The following is a 25,906-nucleotide window of genomic DNA, read 5'->3' as shown; positions in this document are numbered from 1 at the left end:
TCCTTTTCCAATATGTGTATCAGAATGTGATTAAACAAAAAAGATAATTATATATATATATATTTTCAGGCTAAGTATAATTAAATTGATAATTTGAAACTTAGAAAAAGGAACAATGTTTTGTGCTGTTTTTACCATTACTGTTTTTGTTCATATATTTATAACCTGCCAATGAAGATTTTCATTTAAGCCAATTACACTATGCATGAAATCTTATGATTGCTTAGTTATTAATATGAAATTATTGTTGGTCCTATGTATAAAGGATTTTAAAATGTTCTAAAATTAAGAGTGCTGAATTTTTTCTCTTAGCATACTGTATTACACAGTCAATATTAAAATAATCAATCAAGTTATCAACTACATAGGTAAGATGAAAAATTATAGTTTCTCAATATAAATGTATAACTTACTGAACACTTTCTTTAAAAGTACCTAACTATCCCATAATATTCACCGAAAATAAGAAATTCGTGTTAGCATTTGCTACATAACAAATCACAGATGCCTAATTTTTATAATGGTTGAAAACTACAACCCTTTGTTTAGCTTATAATTCTGTAAGTAAAAAAATTGTTCTGGGGTAAATTAGAGGGGCTGGATTACAGCTGATTATTGCCAAAGTTGCAATAGCTGTGTATGACTGGTCTAAAATGTCTCAGGCAGGAAGACACACATATTCCTTATGTCTCTATTCATCAGAACACTGACTACACTCATACACACTCACACAGTCCATGAAAGTGTGGCAGTGGTCCAAAGAGTAGCAAATAAGCAAGCTCCAATCATCAAGTACTTTCAAGCAATTTCTTGTGTTGTATTTGCTACTGACTATTAGACATATCTTCCCACATGTCCAAGACAAGAATCCCAGTGAGTAGACAACGCTGAAAGAGTGAAAACAGGAAGATCTGAACAAAACAAAAGCTATGACTACATCAATCTACACAGTCACAACATTCATGTCATTATCAAACATGCAGTTGTCATTCTTTCATTTTTCTTCCATCCCTCTCTCCCTCTCTTCCTTTCTACCTTCTTTTCCTCTTTCCTTTCTTCTTTAATTTTACTTTCTGGCTTCCCATAACTTTATTTGTCTTCTTTACTGATTTAATCCTGACACTTGATTTACCAATAAATTTGCATTTTCCTTTTGTTTAGAACACTAAGTTTTCAGCCAATGAGAGGCATTAAAGAATTTTCTCTCCAGTAAACTTTATGTATAACATTCAAATTACTCTCTATCAGTGAATGGTTTATTCTGAATAAGTTTTTTCTTCATGACATGGGTACAAGCATGACATTTCCCAAATCATCATATAAGAAATAAATTCTGTAACTATCTCCCACTGGGAACTATTAAGCTGCTATAACAGTAGTTCAGAGTCAGCTTTCTTTCCTGTAATATTAAAGATCACCCTCCATTCCCTGAGGACTACCTTAACTTGGGTACTATCTCACACTTGGCAACCATAAGTAGCAGCTCTTAGCAAAAATACTTTAAAAAGCACTATCCATTACACCCTGTCCTCTTATTACCATATGGACCACAGCTTTTATCACAAACTGTGTCAACACATAATTAATCTACTAAATGGTAGATACAGGAAGGAAATATAGTAAGAAGTGAGATAATGTAATAAAAGTATGTTCTATTTCTAAACACTGCATTAGCAAAAAAGACAAAAACAAAACAAAAGAAAAAGAAACTTCAGACAAAATTTACTAACAAAGGACCTTTTAAAAATTAAGACATTGAAAATTAGTTTTCAAATAATGTTCTCTGTTATCTTCACCCAACAATTAATGCTAAATAACTAAACAGTAAATTTTGATTAGGCAGGCTTTTATTTAATTCTGGGCCACTGTGACTTTAGAGGTACTGTGGATATGAGAGAGATAATATTTCTGATTCATTAATTTTATTCCTTGTTCCCTGAAAGATATGGCCTATATTAAGGGGGAAAAAAGATGCTAAAATATTCATAGTGTGTGGAATCTCTCATCTTCCACTTCAATTGATCTTACACAAAGGTGCCAAGATAATTCAGTGAAAAAAGAATAGCTTTTCTCAACGAATGGTGCTGGGAAAATTGGATATCCTCATGCAAAAAGATGGATTTAGCACTTACCTCATATCATACAAATTTTTAAATTTAAAGTGAATCTTGCTCCAAAATTTAATATCTGAAACAATAAAACTTTTAGAAGAAAATTTAAGAAAAAAATTTTGTGACCTTGGACTAGACAAAAATTTTAAGGTATAAGTACCAAAAGCACAAACCATATTAAAAAAAGAGAGAGAGAAATGAATTAAAAATTTTCAAAATTAAAAAAAAAAAACTTTTGCACTTCAAAGACACTATTAAGAAAGTTAAAATATTTGGAGAAAATATCTTCACAGCACATATTTCTTAATTTTCAAAATATGAAGATAAATATTACAATGATAAGAAAAGCCAATTAAAAATAACACAAAATTGAAGACATTTTACCAAAAAAGACATATAAATGGCTAAGAGTCATGTGGATATACTTATGCTCAACATTATTAACTATTAAAGGAATATAAATTAAAACCACAGTAAGATACCACTCCTCCCCGCTAAAATGGTTAAAATAATAAAGACAGATAATTGAAACTGGTGAATAGAGTTTGGGAAACTAAAAACCTTTTACATTGCTGATAGGAATGTACAGTCACTTTGCAAAACAGTATGATGCTTTCTTTCAAAGAATTTAGTATTTGTAACATATGACTCAGTGATTTTATTCCTATGAATCTTCCCAAGAGAATGAAAACATATTTGACTCGAAGACTCAGTATTATTTAGAATAGTCAAAAAGTGTAAAAAATCCAAATGTATATCAACTGCTGTATGAATAAACAGAATGTGATATATATAAACAATAGAATACTATTCAGCAATATAAATGGAATGCATTGCTGATGCTACAACTTAAATGAGGTTCAAATATAGCACGCTAATTTAAAGAAGCAGATCAAAAGACTACATATTGTATGGATCCATTTATACTAAATGTACCTAAGTCCAACATACAGAGATAGACAACAGTGGTTGCTTGGAGGTGGGGTAGGACTGAGGATTGGCTGACTACAAGTTGGCACTAGGGATCATACTGGATGATTTAAATGTTTTAAAATTGGATTTGGTATAGCTGCACAACTGCATAAATGTATTACAACACATTAAATTGTATATTTAAAATGGGTAGATTTTATGGACCATAAATTATAATTCACTAAAGTTATTAAAAAGAAAGAATATCACTAATTGTGAGGATTATTTCAAAATGGAACTGTTAAAGAAATGAAAGCAGTCATTGGCATATATTTTATTGATCTGATATTGGAAGAGAAACCAAGCCTTTCTCCTGTAACACTAATCATTGTTTATCCCACGCATAACAGAGCAATAAGAGAAATTTTTTTTTCTTTTTATAATGTCAATATTGACATGAGTATTCTAAAGTTTCCTGTCATTTTACCATTCTGCATGTATGAAATTGTTCTGTTTCTTAAAAATAGCACTTCTTGTACTAAGAAACTTTTACTATTTTCACAGAGATGACTTTGTCCTTCATCTGTTCCAGTTGTTGGAAGGCTAACTTTAAACTGTAATTTTTGTCACTGAGTACCATTTTCCCCTGTGATACCAAGCAGTCCCGGACAGATACTTATTCCAGATGAAAACAGGAAAATTAATAGTATTTTCTGTTTCTATTCTTTTCTCCAAGTTCTTCAACAATTCTTGGAACTTTTTGAAGAGGTATTATTTCCGCTTTGTCTGTCTATATTTCTATTCAAGCATTTCCATTGTCATTGCTTTTTTGGCAGTCATATCTTACTTTACTCATATGGAGCTTTTAGGGATGTAAAACTCTGGTTTATACTCACACATGATGCTATTAAGACAGGTCTTTATTACCCAGGACTTTTAGATTTGAGTTAAGCAGCAGTAAAGAACTTTGACATCCTAAAATTTGTCATTTTGCAATGTAATGATTTCCAGTATCCCTTAAGACTTTGCTCTAATCATCTTTTTATTGCAAATGGAATGAAATTTGCTTGGCCATTTATCAGAAACTCTGCCTATCCATGGGTTCCCTTGATAAATAAGCTGACTTTGAATGGGCTATTTATCATGTGGAGCCCCCAAAACAGCTCAGAGAAAAGTGAGTTTGTATATTGCCTTGTTCAAATAAGAACCCAGTTTGTCCAGTCTACGACTAAATAGAATTGATGCTACCATAGACATATTTGTATTGTGTTGGTTTATTTCTATGTCTTTATTTTGTTGTTGTTTTATAATGAAGCACTCATGCACCTCTCCCTCCTTTAAGATTTCATTATTTCAAGAATAGTCTTGGAACTCTGGCTTAGCTCCCTTGACATAATGCATAGCACAAAGTAAGGGGAATGACCTTTATTTACCCCCTTGTCTTTATGCTCTTTTTTATTTATAAATGTAACCTTGTCTTAGAGTAGCTGTTGTTAGGTAGTGACCTTGGGAACTTCCCTAGTGAAATCTGAACTTGACCACCCAGACACAAAGAACGAGGAATATGAAGAGAGCTGCCCAAAAGGGTTGGTGGCAGGATCAATAACAAAGGGCACTTTCGAGGCTTGTTTGGGCTCTGCAAGCTGAATAGATCTCCACATGGCCTGCCAGATCATTAAGAGTGTAAATAGAGGCTTTACCCATATTCAGTCATGACAGTCTCAAACACATCTTACATGCTCAAGGCTGCTTCCTGGCCAACTGCTGCTGTGGTGGGAGCCATGGGTCAAACGCACTCGCCAACCACAGCGGACAGGTAAGGAGTCTTGGATTTTTGGGTCCAGTTCTCAGATCAGCTGGAAATCACATGCTCTGGATGACCTCCTCCCACAGATGGTGGCTTCTTTAGCCTGGAGTCCATCTAGATTTCTATAATTCTATCATTCAGAGCCGATATGAGTTGTAAGAGTGTATAAAAGAAATACATAGTTTCTTTACAGATATCACAACCTCTTTTCATTTCTTTTCCTTTTTTTCTCTCTCTATTGGTTGTGTAAAAACATGATACAGTTTCAGATTGTTCTATTTCAGTAGTAGACATTTGACCATGAAACCTAACATTACAACTCTACAGCCAGTAGTTGCGGACATCACAGCCAGGCACATGCAAGTTCCTATTAGATTCAGACAGATGGTAAAGAAACAATGAAGCTGAGAAATGGTGGGTCATTTCTTTATTCTAGCCTCGCACCCGGCAGGTGAATAAAAACACACAGGGCACCAAAACCCACTCACACATTCTCCAGTTCTATAACCAGGAGAATCTTCTCTGAGTATTCCTAGAATCAAAGTCTCCCACCAGCCTCAGTCCCCTTTGTTTCCCCATCTCCTCTCTGCACAAACTCGCTTCTCCTTTAGCACCCTGCCATCTTGGCTTTCTTTCTCCTCAGCACACTTCCTCCCTGCTCTCACTCTGCAGAAAATATGGCCTCCTTCTTCCTTCTTCCTTCTTCTTCTTAAACCTTTTTGGTGTGAAAACCCCTCCTTCAGAAACATTAGCATAACAGTGGCTCTTCCCAAGCAGGAAGGTAATTAGCTGTTTCACGTGGGCAGTGCAATTTACCTGGGTAACAGCCATTTTTAACAATAAAAGTGAGCAACTCAGAAAATACAAATTTTACCAACTCATTTGCCCAACAGCAAAAAGCACTAAAATACAGTGTGTCCGTAAAGTCATGGTGCACTTTTGACTAGTCACAGGAAAGCAACAAAAAAGGATAGAAATGTGAAATCTGCACCAAATAAAAGGAAAACCCTCCCAGTTTCTGTAGGATGATGTGACAGCATGTGCGCATGCGCAGATGATGACGTAACACCGTGTATACAGCGGAGCAGCCCATGGCCATGCCAGTCGAGATGTAGACAGTACAGAGGAAAGTTCAGTGTGTTCTGTGGCTTGCTAAATTCGAATCCATGACCAAAGTGCAATGTGAATATTGGCGCATTTATAATGAAGCGCCACCACATAGGAATAACATTACTCAGTGGGATAAGCAGTTGAAGAAAACTGGCAGTTTGGTGGAGAAACCCTGTTCTGGTAGGCCATCAGTCAGTGACGAGTCTTTAGAGGCTATACGGGATAGCTACCTAAGGTGCCCTAAAAAATCTGTGCATGAGCCCACATTGAACTGCACTGAATAGGTATGAAACTGGGAGAGTTTTCCTTTTACTTGGTGCAGATTTCACATTTCTATCGTCTTTTGTTGCTTTCCTGCGACCAGTCAAAAGTGCACCATGACTTTATGGACACACTGTATATATGCTTTTTACAAAGACATCTTTTTAAAGAGGGAAAGAGTAAAAGCAAATGATAATGTTGCCAAGCCAGTTAAAAAATGAATGGCATATGAAAATACATACAAAGAGGAGAAGTTTAAATTTAGTTCTATATACATTTTATTTTTAAAAAGTATAAAATATATTTTAACCTTAAAATGTCCTTTTTTACATAAAATATTTACATAAGATTTGGTTACAAAATTTAAATTTTTTAAAGTTATGATAGCTACAACATGCAGGCAAAAAAAATGTAAAGATGTCAGGCACAAAAAAAATAGGATTTTTAGATATATGAAGCACTCCTGAGCTATTAACATATGCTTGAATATCTAGAGTGCATATACTCTAAGAGCAATAAAATCCACTGCATTTTTCATACTTATTTTATAATTTGTTTGTACTATTGTTGTTAGTGTTATTATTCTTACTGTGAAGTTGATACCGAACTGCATAATTTATCATGAATTGCCAAAGCATTTTGATGATTTAATTTTTTTTTTTTAGTAAAAATGAACCATAAATCAGACCTTCTTTCTTCTGTATGCTAACTCTAAACTTCCCAACATTAGTCGACAGTATCTATATTTCTTTTATTTATTTAAGCTTGAAAATTCAGATTAATGTTTAACATAATCCTGTGCATTATCATCTATATCCAGGAAGTCTTGGTATATCTCAAAATATCTTATTTCAAAATTATATTTTTATTTATTGCTTTTCCATCTTAATCCATGCCCTAGCCATCGCAGAATAGTTGCTTCATACTGGTGCCCCTTCCTCAAGTTTTAGTAAGTTAAAAAGAAAAATAAAATTAATTTTTGATTGATCTATTATATGTTGATGATTTAATATTGTTATATATTTTTCATAACACATGCCCTAGACCTCAAGAAAGCTAGTTTACAGAAGCTTCAAGCCTGAATACATGAATCTTTCAACCCGTCTAAATTGTATGCCTTTTAGCACCAGTTTAAACCCACCTACATTTTGTAATCTTAGCCAACATGTCAGAACATATTAGTATTGCTTATATCTCCTGTGTTTCTTATTTTTACATATTTATGAATACTTAGGGCTGTCCCCAAAATATACATAACCATATTTTTTCCCATGGTGGGGAGTAGCAGGTGGTAGAAAGATGAGAGTTGGAATTTTACTGATTTATGGCAGCTCACCATCGAAGAGAAAGTATTATTATCTAGTGGTACAAAATTAGATGACTCAGTTTGGGCAGGTGTCATTTTGAGAAAAAAAATAAAAAGGCATTAAAATGGGATCCACTGAGTCTGACACATGACTCTGGATCTTGACACTTATTGTCAGAGTGACCTTAAGCAATAGATATTTCTCCTCTGAGCCTCAGCTATGCCATCTACTAAATGGCAATTATAAATGTCTTCTTACATTATCATGTGAAATTAAATGAGGTATTAATAAATGTCAAATATACACAATCTTTAAACATTAGTTTATTCCATAATGCTGTGTTCCATGCACATTTCTTATCAAGTCAGACCATTACTGAAGTAGATCTGATTCCTACTTGTTTGCAACTCTGTTGGGTTCAAAGTTCAGTTTTGTTATAAAAATTTCTTCTATCAATAGTTGCATTTTTTCCTTTCCAAATGTTATGTTTGTTCCTGTTGCTAATGGAGATACATATATGATTTTGGGACAAAACAATGTTTCATTATAAGATTAAATACTTAGTTTGTACATAGTTGGTAATAAAATATGTAGTTGCTGTAAATTTTCAGGAAAGAACTTTCTCCTTTGGTCCCTAGAGATTATAGCATTTACTGTTTAGCATTCACCATTCACCCTTAACACAAAGCAATGTACTTTGAATTCAACAATTATTTGTTCAATGAATTATTAAAATATTAGTCAATTCATGAGGGGGAGATGCTGTTTCTTAATAATCAAGATTTTTTTTTCCACCATTGAAAATAAGAACTATAAAGCTGCTTGCTCTATTCAGATTTTGTATTCATGTGGCGATAAAGAAATATTAGACTCAAGCATTAGAGTTCAGTGATTATGAAAATGAGCTCTGGAGTTCAGATATCAGGATTCAAATCCAGATTTCACTGATTACTATGTTTATGACCATTATATGTTATCTAACTTCTCTATTACTTTGTGTCTACATTTTAGACTGGAGAAAATAATACTAATGCCTTCACACATATTATGAAAATGTAAGTAAAATATTTAACCTTGTGCCAGCACCTAGTTACTTCTCAGTCAAGATTAACTATTTATTATTAGTAATAGTTGTTGAAGTATTTTATTATGATGACTAGTCCAATCTCTTATCTCCTGCTACACTCTTTGGCAGCTGGTTCTGTTCACTTATTTCAAGTCATCAGATCACCCTAGAAAATCTGGATATTTTACTTTATTCTAAATCCCAAAATATTCAATATAACAGTTCTGTGAATTTATCTTCTTCTGTCTGTTGTTATTGACATAACTATTATCTTAGGCTATTAGATGACAGCTTACATTTTCTTGGAGCCTCTGATTTTAATTGCAGCCTAGATAGACAGGTCCCTGTGATTGTTGTCCAATTCCTTATTCATGATGAGTTTCTCAAGTGATCAAGGTTGGTCTTTGCTTACTTCTTTCAGGCTTCTCTTACACTGAAAACAATGATGGAAGTCACTGTACCTATATGTGTAGATATCTCAGGGAAAAAAAAAGAGGGAGTCTAGATCAAGAAGAAAAATAGCTTCTGGTCTTTTGAATGAAAAATTCTTAGAGGTATTCTGTACACTTCTCCAGAAATCCCAATAGAATCAAGCCCAGTAGCCACTGGTCAGGTTCCTATATGCTGGTTCTGGAGGTCAGCTGGTATATAAACTATGCACATGAGTCTTGATCAACATTCTCTTTTAAAGAAAATTTAAGCAAGGATGCCTAATTTGCAACATTTAAAACACTATTCGGTGTATTCACTTTGAATTTTATTCTTCAAATGTGTACATATTTATTTATTGTTTTATTTATTTTTTTTATTTATTTATTTGTATTTTTCTGAAGCTGGGAATGGGGAGAGACAGTCAGACAGACTTCTGCATGCGCCCCACCGGGATCCACCCAGCACGCCCACCAGGGGGCGACACTCTGCCCCTCTGGGGCGTCGTTTTGTCGCGACCAGAGCCACTCTAGCACCTGAGGCAGAGGCCAAGGAGTCATCCCCAGCGCCCAGGCCATCTTTGCTCCAATGGAGCCTCGCTGCGGGAAGGGAAGAGAGAGACATAGAGGAAGGAGAGGGGGAGGGGTGAAGAAGCAGATGGGCGCTTCTTCTGTGTGCCCTGGTCGGGAATTGAACCCGGGACCTCTGCACGCCAGGCCAACGCTCTACCACTGAGCCAACCGGCCAGGGCCTACATTTATAATTTAATAAAGCACTTTTATTTATTCTTATAAAATGTCTTATATTCATTTTTTTCTCTTTCTTTAGAATATTTCAATTTAACGGTAAGTACTACACATAAAGTGACATAATGAGGATGAAGAAAATGTGATTTTTATACATGCAAGCTGCCTGGTAGGCAAACTCAACTTTTTGCTGTTTTAAGCCCAGAAGAGAATGTGTTAGATTGTATTACTATTAAAAATAATCACAGGCCCTTCCTACCTTCCATTTCCACTACGGAGGTTATGTGTCTTTGTTACATTGGCATCACACTTAGCAACATGTCTGTGACTGGCCAAGAAATATAAACAGAAGTGATGTTTATCACTTCTGAGATAATTTTGTTTTTGTTTGAACAAAATCTGCTGGTGTCTATGTCTCCTCTCTCTTTCATATGGGATTGTAAATTCCCATCAAACAGGGAAATCCTAGATTAAAGAAATTGTTGACCAATAATGAACATGTCAAGGAGATAGAGACACTTATTAGGAGATGACTACAGGCCCTGACTGGTTGGTACACTGGTAGAGCATCAGCCTGGCATGTGGCTGTCCCAGGCTCAATTCCTGGTCAGGGCACACAGGAGAGGAGATCATCAGCTTCTCCATCCCTTACCCAACCCCTGTATCCTCTCTCCTTTTCTCTTTCCCTCCTGCAGCCATGGCTCCATTGGTTCTAGCGCATCAACCCAGGGTGCTGAGGTTGGCTCTCTGGAGCCTCCACCTCGGGAGCCAAAAATGGTTCCATTGCAAGCATGGCCCAAGATGGGCAGTGCATCGGCCCCATATGGGGGTTGATATGTGGATTCTGATTGACTCACATGTTAGAGTCTGTCTCTTTATCTTCCTTCCTCTCATTTGGAGAAAGAAGAAAGAAAGAAAGAAAGAAAGAAAGAAAGAAAGAAAGAAAGAAAGAAAGAAAGAAAGAAAGAAAGAAAGAAAGAAAGAAAGAAAGAAAGAAAGAAAGAAAGAAAGGAGGGAGGGAGGGAGGGAAAGAAGGAAGGAAGGAAGGAAGGAAGGAAGGAAGGAAGGAAGGAAGGAAGGAAGGAAGGAAGGAAGGAAAGAAGGAAGGAAGGAAGGAAGGAAGGAAAGAAGGAAGGAAGGAAGAAAAGAAAGAAAGAAAGAAAGAAAGAGAGAGAGAGAAAGAAAGAAAGAAAGAAAGAAAGAAAGAAAGAAAGAAAGAAAGAAAGAAAGAAAGAAAGAAAGAAAGAAAGAAAGAGATGGCTATAAACATCCAGGGAGAAAAGGAGAATGGCGAAATTCTGAACCAAAGCAATGACAATTGTGGATAAAATAAATGATAAAATAATGCCTTAATGGTATTTAGGCAGTCAAGTTGATGGAATCTGCTGACTCATTGAATGTACGTAATAATGTTTGAGTTATCTCTTACATTATATATCATATTTGCATTTTTCACAGATTTATTGTGAATTGCTTTTTGTTTACTGTCTTTCCATCTTTCCCTTTCTAATGGAATCATCTTTCAATAGCATAATTTTGATGATGTCATTATTTTTTAAAGAGTCATCTATGGTTTACAATTGCTAAATAACTAAGTTCTATCTCCTTAGCCTTAATTATCTCTTATAATTCTTTTTAACATTTAGTTTGTACATTTCAAGGAGTTTTCTTCTTAGAGAAATTCTACTCATTTCATTGTTCTTACCTCCAAATAATTTTTAGTTTCCAGTTAAATGCCTTATCCCAGTCATCACATTTGCTATAGCACTTATTTTCTTAACTCTAATTACATTAATTCTTCCTATGTGTTTTAATCAGGATAGACTAGGTTCTAGTTTGGCAAAATATGACCCCAAAACCTCAGTGAATTGCAAGTAAAATTTTTATTTTTCTTTCAAGCTGTATGATCATCTTGGGACAGCTAAGACCTCAACATTCTCTTCATTCAACAACCTAGACTGAGAACAAAGCCTCCATTTGAAATAGGTATAAATTTATATTTGTTCTTAAATATTCTGCTTGGACATGATAATGTTATTTTCCATTTATGTTTCAAAGCAGATTATATACCATGACTGAAAACAAGTCCTTTCCTCTTCCTCAGTAGAACAGCACAAATCTGTAAAAAACACACATCAATACAATTTAACATATTATCATTCTCAATCTATTTCAAATTCTATTGTTTTCATTAATCTGAACCTGCCTACCCCATTTTAAATGTTATTTCCTTCAGAACTCTGCCCTCTACTAATTATATAACATATCTTATAATGTAGACAGTGGTGGACAGATATTTCTTAAAGTGAGAGACACTAAATATTCAAGGTTTCATGTCATAAATTCGTGTGGCAAGCACTCACCCCTGCAATTTTGGTACAAAAGCAGTTACTAAAAATATGGAAAAAATAAATGGGTATGACTGCGTTCCAACAAAACTTTACTTACAAAAATACGTGTTGGTCTGCTATAGTAGTTTGTAAATTCTTTCCTTAGAACATAGACTCTAAAACATGAGTGTGCACTGTGGTCACCTAACAGATTTCTAAATACTATCTTACAATTTCTGATCCAATAGGAATGAGGAGGGGCTTGAGAATTTGCATTTTCAATAAGTTCCCAGGTGATGTTTTTGCTACTTGTCTGGGTACCACACATTAAAAGTCATTAACCCATAGAACAGAGACAGTGTTCTGTATTCAATGACTTATTGTTTGTGATCAATAAATAAATTCAGGCCCTGGCAGGTTGGTTGGCTCAGTGATGGAGCGTCGGCCTAGCGTGCAGGAGATCCGGGTTCAATTCCCGGCCAGGGCACACAGGAGAAGCACCCATCTATCTGCTTCTCCACCCCTCCCCTTCTCCTTCCTCTCTGTTTCTCTCTTTCCCTCCCGCAGCCAAGGCTCCATTAGAGCAAAGTTGGCCCAGGCGCTGAGGATGGCTCTGTGGCCTCTGCCTCAGGCGCTAGAATGGCTCTGGTTGCAAAAGAGTGATGCCCCAGATGGGCAGAACATCGCCCCCTGGTGGGCATGCCGGTTGGATCCCGGTTGGGCGCATCCCGGTCTGTCTGACTGCCTCCCCGTTTCCAACTTCAAAAAAATACAAAATAAATAAATAAATAAATAAGTAAATAAATTCAAAGGAATGAATTCATTTTATTTTAAAATTAAGAAAGAAATAATGTTTATGCTTTCCATTTCCTTAGCATATTCCTTTCTTCATGAAAGCCAGATGACCACATTCTGCTGGGGAATGAACTGGATAAAATTTTATTGGCTATACGAGTGAGTTATAATAAAGTGAGCATTTTCTTTTTTATAGTGACAAGCATGCAGTGCTGTGAATATTACACGTTTTTATGCTTCCGTCATATGATGGACAGGTAACAAAATTGTTTTGTTTGTAAAGTGTCCCCAAGCTATTTCAGCTTGTCAGGACACACAAAGCTTGGCTACACCGAATGCATCAACCCATTTGTATTACTTCAGTGGAAAAAGATTTCAGAAAGACACATTAATTTTATTCTTATTCAACAGTGACATTGAAAAGACATTCTTATTTGTGCAGTGGCTCGAGCTACCAATCCGACTTGTAGGATAAGCTGCATAGAGATTCTATACTCAAGATTTTTGACATACTTAAATTAAATAATTATCCTAAATATTGCTTCATTCTTGAAATACAAATTTTAAAGTAACTTAGATTCTTGGAGAGAAAATACCCGCTTCTTGATAAACTTGTTTAAGTAAATTTTTATTCAGTATTTAGCACTCTAGTAGTAAAATTGTTGGAGGAGCTCATGGAGAGGACATTATCACCAGGGGACCCAAGTAGGACATGAGAAATCAGAGGCTCCTCGGCCATCCTCTGTGCTGGAATGGGCGTTCTGCCCACCACTCCCATGGTCGGACCTGTTTGCAAGTTAGCAGCCTTGAGCATAAAAGGCATTGTTGAGATCATCAGGACTGAGTACAATGTCTGAACACAGGAAAGGCCTCTGTCCAGGAGTCGGGAACCTTTTTGGCTGAGAGAGCCATGAACACCACATATTTTAAAATGTAATTCCGTGAGAGCCATACAAGGACCCATGTATGCTATGCATTATCCAATAAAAATTTGGTGTTGTCCCGGAGGACAGCTGTGATTGGCTCCAGCTACCCACACCATGAACATGAGCAGTAGGAAATGAATGGACTGTAATACACGAGAATGTTTTATATTTTTAACATTATTATTTTTTTTATTATTAAACATTGTCTGCAAGCCAGATGCAGCCATCAAAAGAGCCACATCTGGCTCGTGAGCCATAGGTTCCTGACCCCTGGTTTAAACTCTTCATACTATGGTGTGTAGGTGCAGAGATCTCCAGGGCTTGAGGTGCCCAGACAGGCTGGTTTGTTGTAAATCTTCGGTTTGTTAAACCCACCATCTTCCAATCTGGAGAGCTGCCTGTTAGGTCTCCTTTTGTCCTCCATGTCTGAGACCAGTTTCTAATCCCCCCAGGGAGCCTTGGAGGTTGTGAAGCAACAAAAACATAAAGAAAGATCACCACATACAGTGGTGTGATTTTGGAGGAAGTAGTAGTATTGCTGCTTCCAATAGTATTAGTTTTTATTATGAGTTAAAAATCATTTTACAAAATTCTTTATTATTCTATAGAGGTACAGATCATCACTATTAAATCCCCTCACTAAACAATAACATTGATTTAAAAAATCTATATGAACATACCCAAACTAGAGAAAACTAGAATCTAGAATAAGTTCAATCAGCATAGAACAGATAAATGAATTAGTGGAAAGTGTTTAGATAAGGTTATTTCCAGTTAGCACCTGATTCAGCACCTGATTCTTGTTCGGACAAAATTTAGAGAATGAGACAACTTCCAGATAAAATGACCTTGATTTAGTGGAGGGAGGACTAAAACCCAAGCCTCTGGCTTCCTATCTGATACATATCAGATTTTTAACAGCTCTCGCACATCTCCACACCAAAGCTTCTGCGAACTAACCCAGGAGCTCTCACTTCAGCAATCCAGAACCTTCCCCTCCACTGGGCTCCTCCAGTGGGTATTCTGAGAGCTGCGGAGTTCTTCCCTACACCCAAAGCATGATACAATGAACGCTAGGGGGAAAACACACAAACAAGATACATTTCAAATACAGAATTCAATTACTTTTCACAACTCGGTGATGTGTCAAAGGCACGCTGTGTTTTGTTTTGAGGGCGGGGAGATGACTGGGAGGAAATCCTGGGCCCCCATTGGCTGGTCGCTGGCCGCAGCAGTTGCGCGGGGGCCGCTCGGAGAGCATTATTGATCTGCCGGGTAAACCTGGAGAGAGCCACACACGGGTCTAGGCGTTTCTGAGAAGGGACGCAGCCTGTTCCAGGAAGAAAGTGTTGTCTGCTGGCTGCCGGGCTGGGAAAACCTTCTGTGCATACAAGGGGACCAAATGCAAGGCAGTTTGTTGCTCCAGTGATTGCAAAGGAAAAGAGAGAAAAAGAGAGAGAGAAACAGGGAGAAGACAGAAAAGGGTCTCACCTTCAGTGCAAGGCTGGGTTGTTGCATCCTGCTGCTGCCCTTTCAGCTGCTGCTCCCTCCGCGGCGTCTCTGACATCAGGTAAGGCTTCCTCCTGTGGTCGGGATTTCGTCGTGTGAGATCGCTTCAGGGTACGGGCACTGAAATCCGTACATGATTAATAAAGTGTTGCCTCGCGTAGTCAAGTGCCGGACGAGGCTTCACAGAGATCCGGAATCTGATTTAGGGATCGGTGCATGGCTCTGCTTTGGGAAACTTCGGTAAGTTCTAAACAAGTCTTTAGTCTTCAGAGCAAGAGGTTAAATTTAGAGGGGAGGGAAAGAAAGGTTTTTAACCATCAGTGTAGGTTACTTAGCATGGTGAAATTTCAAACGAAAATAATTAGGTATGCCAGGTGTTCAATTGGTTATTTTATAAATGGCTTTATTGGCATCTCTTTTTACTACAAAATAGGTAATGATTTATATTGACAGCTTCTGTAAATACCTGTCTTTGCCGATTCTTGTTAAAATGCAAAACCTTCAGCCCCCTTTCCACTGATTTTTATTAAGACATGTGTATTTTAAAACTTCACTCTTCATTAAAAACACATCTGTGAAACAATGTAAAGATTTGGAATAGCTAGTATTTCATTATACAGCTGACTTTCCTACCACAAAACTAATTTGGGACAAGCGGAAGGGATATAGATTACCAGAGAGCTACTGTGGGTTATATAATATGCATTTCAAAATTATCCTAAGGGTATTAATCATTTGGTAGTACATTTAAAAAGTTAGAAATAGGTGCAATGTAGAACAGGCAAGCCAATGTTCAAAGTGACTTTCAGCATTTTATAAACATTTTTTTTCTTTTAAAACATCATTATTTGTTTCTAGATGGAATCACAGAGACTTCAGAGCCTCTGTCGTCCAGAGTGCTTGATATCTTACAGACATATTTCTCTACAGTCTCTGGAGAGGAGAATGACATACTTTTGACAGATTCCGTGACCATGTCATGATTCTCAATTTCTCACTAGGTATTTTGAAGCTCATTCACAAACTGCTCAGCTAGAAAATTACCTAAAATACTGACTGGGGTTGGGGGTGGGGAATTAAATAGAGTAGCTTCTAAAAACGTGTTTGCAGTTTTAAATTACACTATGCATGACCAAAACATGACAATCCAACCATGCCAAGCAGGTATTAGTTTGCTTAACCTTTTCAGTACACCTGGTCAGTTTTAAGATTTATAAAATGATATCTAGACACACAGCTGTCCAGAAATATTACTTTTCTATGCTCCGTCATATGGTGGGCAGAGAAGCATTTTAATTTATACATTTTTATTCTTATTTCTAGAAAGAAATGTAACTGGAATGGGTTCTTATTACAATTTTTTTCCGTGATTTCATCTAAAGGTCTCTTTAGAATTGTAAGGCAGATGGGTACTATTCTTAAGCCAGAAGCAGGTGCTTGACAAATTGTTTTGGAATGCTCAAGAGCATAGCTACACACTAAGTAAGAGCTTCCACTTAACTAATTTAACTAACCAGCACATCAGTATGATCAGCTTGTTGGGTAACAAAATCTAGTGGCTATCCTCTACCTGCTATAGAAACTACTGACATAAAAAGAAAAAGGGTTTCATATTAACTTAAAAATCCAATTCTATTTTATATTTCCCCCCATATTAATAGTCCTTACTTAAAGACGGGCATCCAAATTTAATCCTGCCAATGTTAAGCCATTTTCATGTGTGTGTGTGTGTGTGTGTGTGTGTGTGTGTGTTTATACACCTCCTTTTCTTTTCTATTGTGTTCAGCAAATCCCCTATTGGTGGACTCTTAACTTCTACTGCTGTATACCATTTTCAAACAAGGGGGAAGTTTTCAAGCCAAGAATTCCTTTATCCTACTAGACCTCTTTTCTTCCATTGATCTGCTTAGTGATATGATTATTTTAGATAATTCTCACAAAAAGAGAGACCTGAATTATTATGGGAGGAAGGATGTCCTTTGTCCTACATGTGGAATAATACATATTATGTTTTCATCACAGGAAAAACAGTGCTTAGTTTGTGAGGAGATAAGCCCTATTAGTGCATCATGTGACATATTTAAACCTCAATATGACCACATCCTTTAAGGGGGGAACGTAGAACTGCTCTCCTTACATTGAACATATTTTGCTTCTGATATTTGCGCAGAATGTATTAAATGTAAGAGTATGTAATGTTGGTTGAAATCAATCACTTATCATTTAGTGGTTGACAAGAATATCTGTCACATCTACCTTTTAAAATACCCTATGATGAACATCAAATCACTCTTGCTAATAAAGTGAAACTTTGAATAGTCTGCTAAACTGTATTTAAATAAAATGTGATATATTCCAGTGTTTTCACACCTATGCCATTCAGATGTCATATCCTTAAGTTTGTCTAATAATTATGATAGGAAGATGCATAGTGATGGTTCTTTTCAGAAGTGAGCTCTGTTTTCATGTAATAATATCAAATCCAAGGACTTGTCTAATAAAATGACTTATTAGTAGACTGTGTCTTCATATTTTTAAAAATAAGTGTGATTCCAGAGTTTCATTTAAGGTAAGATACTATTCCTTTAATATTTTAACAAATTATAGCTGTTTTTAAAGTAATTATGTCCTGTGTTACTATGTCACTATTACCATATCAATAGATTTTTGTCTTAAAATGTGGCACTAATTCATGATTTTATCTATATTACATTATAGGTGGAAATTAGTTCACCTCTCTTTTAACAAACATTTTTTTATATTTTATGAATAAGCCCAATTTATATCAAGAGAAATAAAGTAAACTTAATTATTAAATAACGAATTGAAATTTATGATTTTTACTGGGGACTTTTTCTTTTACTTTACTAATACATTATAATAATTGAACAATTTGCACTCATAGATTTTTAAAGCTTTTTAATATTAGTCTTTAAAGTAATTGCATTTTTTTCCTGAATTACTATACTAAAGGGGTGATACATCATCACCAAACTTTGTATATGCTTGTGAATGTGAATAATGTCACCTGAGTTGAATATCAAATAGTGGTTGCTTAAAGTTATATTTAAACATCACATGTTAATATTTATAATAATATAAAATAAGTAAACATTTTGGAAAAGACTAAGACTAAGAAAGTCATGATTATTAAAAAATTGAATAACATGAATTTCACATAATGTTATTCTACTGTTTGTTAGATTCTGGATAAATATTCTAAGCATTCATTTTTCAGTCATTAAATTATTAATTAACACTTAGTTAAAAAATACCTCCTAAGCTATTGAAAACAGGGCTAATGTTTACTATTTTTATAAATATAGGTTTATTCAGGTTAGTATTACTTTATTCTATGATAGTTCATGGTACTAAGGGATAAATTCAATTTTCATTATGCTTCAGTTATTTTTTTCACTAAAGGGTTATGGATTTCTTCAATATCCTTTGCTCTGTGAATATCTAAGTCATTTTGTTGCAAATGTGTTCATATTATGGTTTGAGAGATGTAGCATTTACTGTAACCAATTAAATTTTTTTTTTGTGTGTGTGTGCATGTTTTTCTGAAGCTGGAAATGGGGAGAGACAGTCAGACAGACTCCCGCATGCGACCGACCGGATCCACCCGGCACGCCCACCAGGGGCGATGCTCTGCCCACCATGGGGCGATACTCTGCCCCTCCGGAGCATCGCTTTGTTGCGGAGGCCAAGGAGCCATCCCCAGCGCCCGGGCCATCTTTGCTCCAATGGAGCCTTGGCTGCAGGAGGGGAAGAGAGAGACAGTGAGGAAGGAGAGGGGGAGGGGTGGAGAAGCAGATGGGCGCTTCTACTGTGTGCCCTGGCCGGGAATCGAACCTGGGACTTCTGCACTCCAGGCCGATGCTCTACCACTGAGCCAACCGGCCAGGGCCCCAATTAAATTTTTTAATATATACATCTTATGCATATATGTGTGAAGATTCTAATGTGAGAAGGTGAGACCCCAATTTGTGCACACCCATTAGGGAAATATAAGACATATATAAACTCATAAATCTACACATTTAAATGAACTAGGTATATATACTTAGTTCCAAATACAAAAGAAGTAGTTAACATTAGGGCACAGGTGTGAGTAGAAACTTATTCATGAAGTAGGATGCCAGTTACAAGTATGACTGATTATTATACTGTAAGTGTGCTATATAATTGATGGGTTCTAGATCTCTATTTTCTGAAAATTGTTATACCAAAACTAATGTTTTTCTGCATGTAAAGATGAGCCCTGACTCATTATCTTCATTAAAATGTGGAGAGATCAAAACTTGCAGTGAGACAGTGGTTGAATCCAAATTTAGAGAATTTTTCTATGGGCTTTTGGAGCCAAATTACTTAACCTTTTGATTCTTGGTTATTTTTCTTTTGATTTAGTAAAATATTATCCCAGAGACAGCAGGCACTAATGGTCAAATCTTTCAGATTTCCATGATTATAACAAGCTAGATTTATAAAGATTAACTACAGCCAGAGCTGGCCCACTGGATTAGATGAAAACACGGGGTGGCTAGGATTGATGTGCTAGAATTCAGTCATGCTGAGATGGACTTGGTCCTCAGGTTATCTAAAAGAAATTACTTATTTTTGGCAAGAGTGATTTCAATAGACAGAAATGGATGTTTCTGATAGGTTAAAAGAATCAGTGAGGTTTAGATTATGATGGAACTTTTACCCCCTGTATTTCAAAAATAAAGCAAAGAGAATAGGACGGAGCTAGAGAGAGAATGCAGAGTCAAGGGAAGTTTTTGGAATTTTTTAAAATAAAATATCAAATATGTGAATAGATGAGATGTATATCATTAGAAAGGAAAAAGTAAATACATGATAATCAAGGTCTTAGATTGTTAGAGAATTTCATCAAGAAGGCGTGACTGCCAGTTGACCCTTGAGCTGGATCCAAGCAATCATAGGCTCCTCACTCATTCTCCTGTCATTGAAATGTATGTACCTCTTACCGTCCCCACACTTGTTGCTGTTTCACATATATAGCCTTGAGAGACTAGTCCACTGTTGAGACCATCTAGACTGAATACGTTACTGAACCCTGTTAAGACCTCTGTATAAGCTTCAAGATTCTAGTGGGTGAATGTCAATACTTTCTCATTTTGCAAGCCCCCAAGGCAGCCTAGAGTGGCCTGCCTCTTTGTTCAGTTTCTCCTTGCTTCTCTGTACATTGGCCAGTTTCAGGCTTGATCTGGGAAACTTCCACGTTTGGAAACCAACATAAAGAAGATGAAACTTTATCTAGGGCATAGGTGGAAGATACAATTAGATGCCATTAATTGTAATAGTGCAATTAAAATAGTGTTTAAAAACAAAGAATCGAGTAATTTTAGTTGATATTTCAGCATTTATTATAATACCTTGAATGTCGAAAAGAACTGTTAGGAAATAATCAACCAAAATGTGATGCTAATTAATTTATTCAAAGTAATACTTTTATATGTAATTGAAAGTGATCCAAATGGTTAGTAAATGTTGAGAAGTAGAGAAAATTAACATTAATAGACTGCCCATAAAAATAATGTACTGGTGGTATCATTAACACTAAATGGTGTAATGCATTTAAAACTATCTTTGAGGAAAAATTAGGAATGCTTGAAGCAACAAACAAATAACAATATATCCAAAATAAAATCTCCTCTTACAACTTTGTGAGTCAGTATATATTTCCATGAAGTTTAATCATTACTCTAAGGGATGTGATTTCAGGCATACTTAAAAGCAAGGATTTTACTATACTCTTCCCTAATTACTAACAACAGGATAGTAAGTAAAAAGTGAAAAATAAGCTCTTGGCAAAGTTTTTTATATATTTTTACTTAGCAGAAATAAAAAGACCAGGGTAACTTTCATAAGTTAAAGAGGATCTCACACATAGACATCTAGTTATCTTAATCAGTATCTCATATTTGTAATAAACTCCGTATAAGAAGAAAGTTACCACTATTAAATCTTAACATAGAAAGAAGTCCAGTATGTATTAGAATCGTATCTGTTGCAACCAGTATTAGAGTGTGTCAAGTAATCTGATAAACACAGCAGTTCTATATATACTAAACATAAATAGTAGGAATTTTAATAACAATATTAAAAAGATATTTATTCTATAATATATGCAAATCTCAATATTTTACTTGTTCATTGAACAAGGAATTTTATATGCCTATGGTTATGTAACAGCATTGTTGAGGAAAACAAGGCTATAAATGAAAATATATGGCATGTGATCTGTCCCAGCCTTAAATTTTACAAAAACACACCTCTAGATAGCAATATTGTTAAATGGTTGTTACATTTGAAAAAGAAAAATTAAAATGACATATTCAAAATACACAATACAAAACATACCACACAAAAGCACAGTCTATCTCATAGAGTTTTGGTTGAATTCTAAAATATGACATCTTTCTGGAAGGAAATCTGGCAGTGTCTATCAAAGTGAAAAAATCCAGCAATTTCAAAACTTAGATTATTCTGCAGAACTATTTTTTCATGTGCTTGCCAGTATCTTCTTGTTTTATTCTTCTTTCAATAACTGCAACTTCTTCTTCTCCTTTGCGGAAATTCTCCATCTTCAGACCTATAAATAGAAACAACATATCTCAGGTGCAGTCTTAAACAGTATTTACCTCTCAATCTAGAAACTCCTGAAGATGTACTCCCATCCAGTTGAAGGGGTTTAAATACCAAGTGAATACATCTTTCCAAATCTTTTTCTCTCATGCCTGTGCTGAGCATCAGACTCCTATTTCAGAATGACTATTGAGTTTTTTCACTTGCATATCTGCATCAGTTTGCTTAAGTTTCCACAACAAAATACCAGAGATTGAGTGATTTAAACATATAAATTCATTTTTTCAGAATTGTGGAAGCTCAAATATCCAAGATTAAGGTCTTGGCTGATTTAATTTGGTTCCTTATGAGAACATTCTTCCCAGCTTATAGACAGCATCTTCTCATTGAGAACTCATATGCCTTTTTTTTTGTGTGCTCATGCAGAGAGAGATCAAGCAAGCTATCTGCTGTCTTTTCTTACAAAGGCACTAATTCCATAATAAGGACCCCATCCTTTTGAACTCCTCTTGCCATAATTACCTTCCTAGGGCCCCATCTCCAAATACCATCACATGGGTGGTTAGGAATTCAAAATATGTAACGTGAATTTTAGCACAATTCAGTTCATAGTAAGATTTAATAATCATTTAAATACAGCTTGTTCAAAATAAGACTCTTGGTTTCTACCCCTCCTCACCACAATTTAAATATATACATTTCCCTTTTCTTCTTCTTTCAATCAATTATATAATTATTCACTTCTTAAGAATTTAAGGTCATTCTCTCAGGCTTTACGTTCTTTCCATCTCAACCCAATCAATGTCAATACTAAGTGTACTGGCTTTATTGTCTAAATGTGTCTTTATCTCAATCACTTCTCACCTCACCTTAGGTACCTTTGATCCAACCACTACTGTCAGTCTCCAACTGGTCCTTGTTCTTCTACTTGTATCAATCCTCATCCCTAATCCATTGCATAGTAAAGAGATATAAAAACCCTTCAATATCACCAAAGTACTTTCCATGGTTTCCAATATCTTGGCTAGCTCCTATATTTATTTTTCTCATTATGTCAAGTTTATTCCTGCCACAGAGACTTTGCACTCACTCTGCTTCCTCATTTACTTTGTGTAGATCTTGCTTTAAATATAATTAGTTCACAGCTACATTTTCTAACCCCTGTCTATAAATAACACTTCCTTCCCTGAAATAATTACCTTTACCTTTATCCATATTTAATTTTCTCTATATAGAACCCACTTCAGCTTACGTGATACTGCATTATATTATCTATCTTCCAATATAAAATACATACCCTATGAAGAAATCCCTGCAATAATGCCTGGCATTGAGAACACCTCAATGAGTGTTTGGTGAATGAATAAGTGAGTGAATGAAAGAATAGATATGAGTATATATTCACCTAAACATACACATACATATAAAAGGGGTTTGAACAATTTACATGATGATAAGTTAAGGGTAGTTATCTTTAGGGAGGAGAGTGAGACATATTTGTGAATTATATGATTTTTTTTTCTCTTTTTATACAGCTTTATTGAGATATAATCATATATCATACAATTCACCCATTTAAAGAACACACTTCAATGATTTTTGGTATATTGACAGATATGTACAACCATTTTCAGTGTCAATCTCAGACCATTTTTTTTAATTTTTTTTTTTTTTTTTATCTTTCTGAAGCTGGAAATGGGGAGAGACAGTCAGACAGACTCCCGCATGCGCCCGACCGGGATCTACCCGGCACGCCCACCAGGGGGCGACACTCTGCCCACCAGGGGGCGATGCTCTGGCCCTCCGGGGCGTCGTTCTGCCGTGACCAGAGCCACTCTAGCGCCTGGGGCAGAGGCCAAGGAGCCATCCCCAGTGCCCGGGCCATCCTTGCTCCAATGGAGCCTCGCTGCGGGAGGGGAAGAGAGAGACAGAGAGGAAGGAGAGGGGGAGGGGTGGAGAAGCAGATGGGCGCTTCTCCTGTGTGCCCTGGCTGGGAATCGAACCCGGGACCCCTGCACACCAGGCCGATGCTCTACCACTGAGCCAACCGGCCAGGGCCTAAAATTATATGATTTTTAATGTAATTAATCATGCATATAACTTGGTTTATAAATGTAATATTAATTAATCATACCATTTTTATTAGTATTTGGTGCTGAAAAAGTGTTCTCTGATTAAGGGAATAAAAAGAATAAAATGTGAGTATCAACCTAGAAAAAATGATTTTAAAGTTAAGACAGAATAATTTGAAAAACTGCTAGTTACCTTTTCAACTGAAGATTCAATACTATCTCACTGTGTATAGTGTCTTGATTCCCGATGGTGTCTACAATTAAAATAAACCTCTTAGGATACACTGAAAAGGGGAAGAAGGCCTTTAAAGATTTGTCTTAATTGGCTGTGAGATTCAGTTTTGTTATCTGAAGAGAACAGAGGAGAATCAGTATTAACACCTGGACTCCTGTCTGTGCAAAGTCCAGAGCTCCTAAAGTAACAATTAAATGGCTTAATCTTAAAACCCTCCAAGGTTTAATTCAGTAGCTCTCTAAAGAAGGGCATTGCTAATTCTTCCCGAATTGCTGCTGCTGCTAACTGCACTGCCCTAATTTGAACAGTATTCAAAATTCCATTCTCTCTAATGGAGCTAATTGCATTATGAAAGTCAGCTTAGAGTGGGAACTTATTTCCTCTTGTGCAGTATTTCTCTACAGAGTCTTTTTTTTCTTTCAACTTGACACACATGCACATTTATTCAGAATAATGTCACAAATGCCACGTGCTCTGTTTAAAGCAAATTTCAAAGAATATTCTTTAAAATATTTAGCTATCCAAAGTGCCTACAATTTTGTACATGATCATGCCATCTGATTTAATAGACTCTAAGTCCTTGGAACATTAACAGATCTGTGAGCTTTGAAACAGGTTGTGACCTGTTCATTTAGAGGGCTACTTCAATAAAGCGAAGGCTCATTTAGGTTAATGATGGATCATGGATCTGTTTGATTTGCAGTAAGCTAAGTTGCCCATTATCACTTAATATTCATGTGAGTCATGTCATCAGACCCAAATAATGAGTCAGGCCCTTTTCCTTGTTTCTTTAGATTCCCTAATCATACAAGAAACTTTAGTGTACAATTCCATGAAGCTTTGTGCCTGATAACTACACAGAAATTATATTTTCCAAGAATATGAAATTTCAGCTAAAAGTCAATTTCCACATGAGACTATTAGCTGATTATTCAGCGTACTTCTGGGCATCTTTTTGAACAGAAAGGCAGACATTCTCTCTCTCTGTTTTAATTTTTTGACATTTTCTTAAGGAAACATAGACAACTCATTGACATGTTTTCATTCATAACTAAGCATCCTCAAAATTAAATTTAAATTTATTATCTACCCTTATTCTTTCATGCATACATAAACATAAACATGCATACACAGAGAGACAAGACTGGGGAATAAAGCAGTCTATAATTTTAAACAATGTTACATCAATTATAAATGTCATAACACAGAGGCAGAAATCTGTTTTATAATTCCAACATGGTGATTGCTTCCTTTACATGTCTGCTTTCTCATTAAATCTACAGTCTCTTCAGAGGCATATATCTATCTGTGCTAATAAATCTTGAAAATTAAGGTAAAAACACTAGATACATATTTTAAATGTTTTTCAAAGCATTTTTGATGCTTTTATATTTCATTTTTATCACTATGTGTGTGTGCACACACACAAATATTAAAAGCAACTTCTTTAGTAAGATCTCTAAAGCTAGCTAAATGTTTCTGATAGAAGGCAATGAGCCCTTTTGACATTAATCCTTCTTAAAGATGAAATACTTTTACACTATAGAGAAAGCTATGAAATATGAATGACAGGAGGAAAACAACTTCATTTATTCTTGCTTTGTGATTTACAGTGTAGAGATGACAACCGTGGGGGAGGTGAGGAATGGTACATTTTCTGTGTTTGATGCTAATTTTA

The 25,906-nt window shown here is 35.8% G+C and overlaps 1 protein-coding gene across 3 annotated transcripts in view; it reads left to right on the top strand.

The window, feature by feature from the left end:
- The first annotated feature begins 15,084 nt into the window (after window positions 1-15,084).
- Window positions 15,085-25,906, top strand: part of CDH12 (cadherin 12) — a 978,939-nt gene continuing 968,117 nt past the window's right edge. For 2 of the 3 annotated variants that reach the window (XM_066244110.1, XM_066244099.1), the window contains exon 1: window positions 15,085-15,370. The gene's annotated coding sequence lies outside the window, so the exon portion shown is untranslated. Of the gene's footprint in view, window positions 15,371-15,505; window positions 15,550-25,906 lie in introns of those variants that run through there. The other variant, XM_066244105.1, reaches the window with a different exon arrangement.

The sequence above is a fragment of the Saccopteryx bilineata genome, chromosome 1 (assembly GCF_036850765.1).
Source record: "Saccopteryx bilineata isolate mSacBil1 chromosome 1, mSacBil1_pri_phased_curated, whole genome shotgun sequence".
NCBI classification, from domain to species: Eukaryota; Metazoa; Chordata; class Mammalia; order Chiroptera; family Emballonuridae; genus Saccopteryx; species Saccopteryx bilineata.
This window is presented reverse-complemented; position numbering and strand designations above follow the sequence as displayed.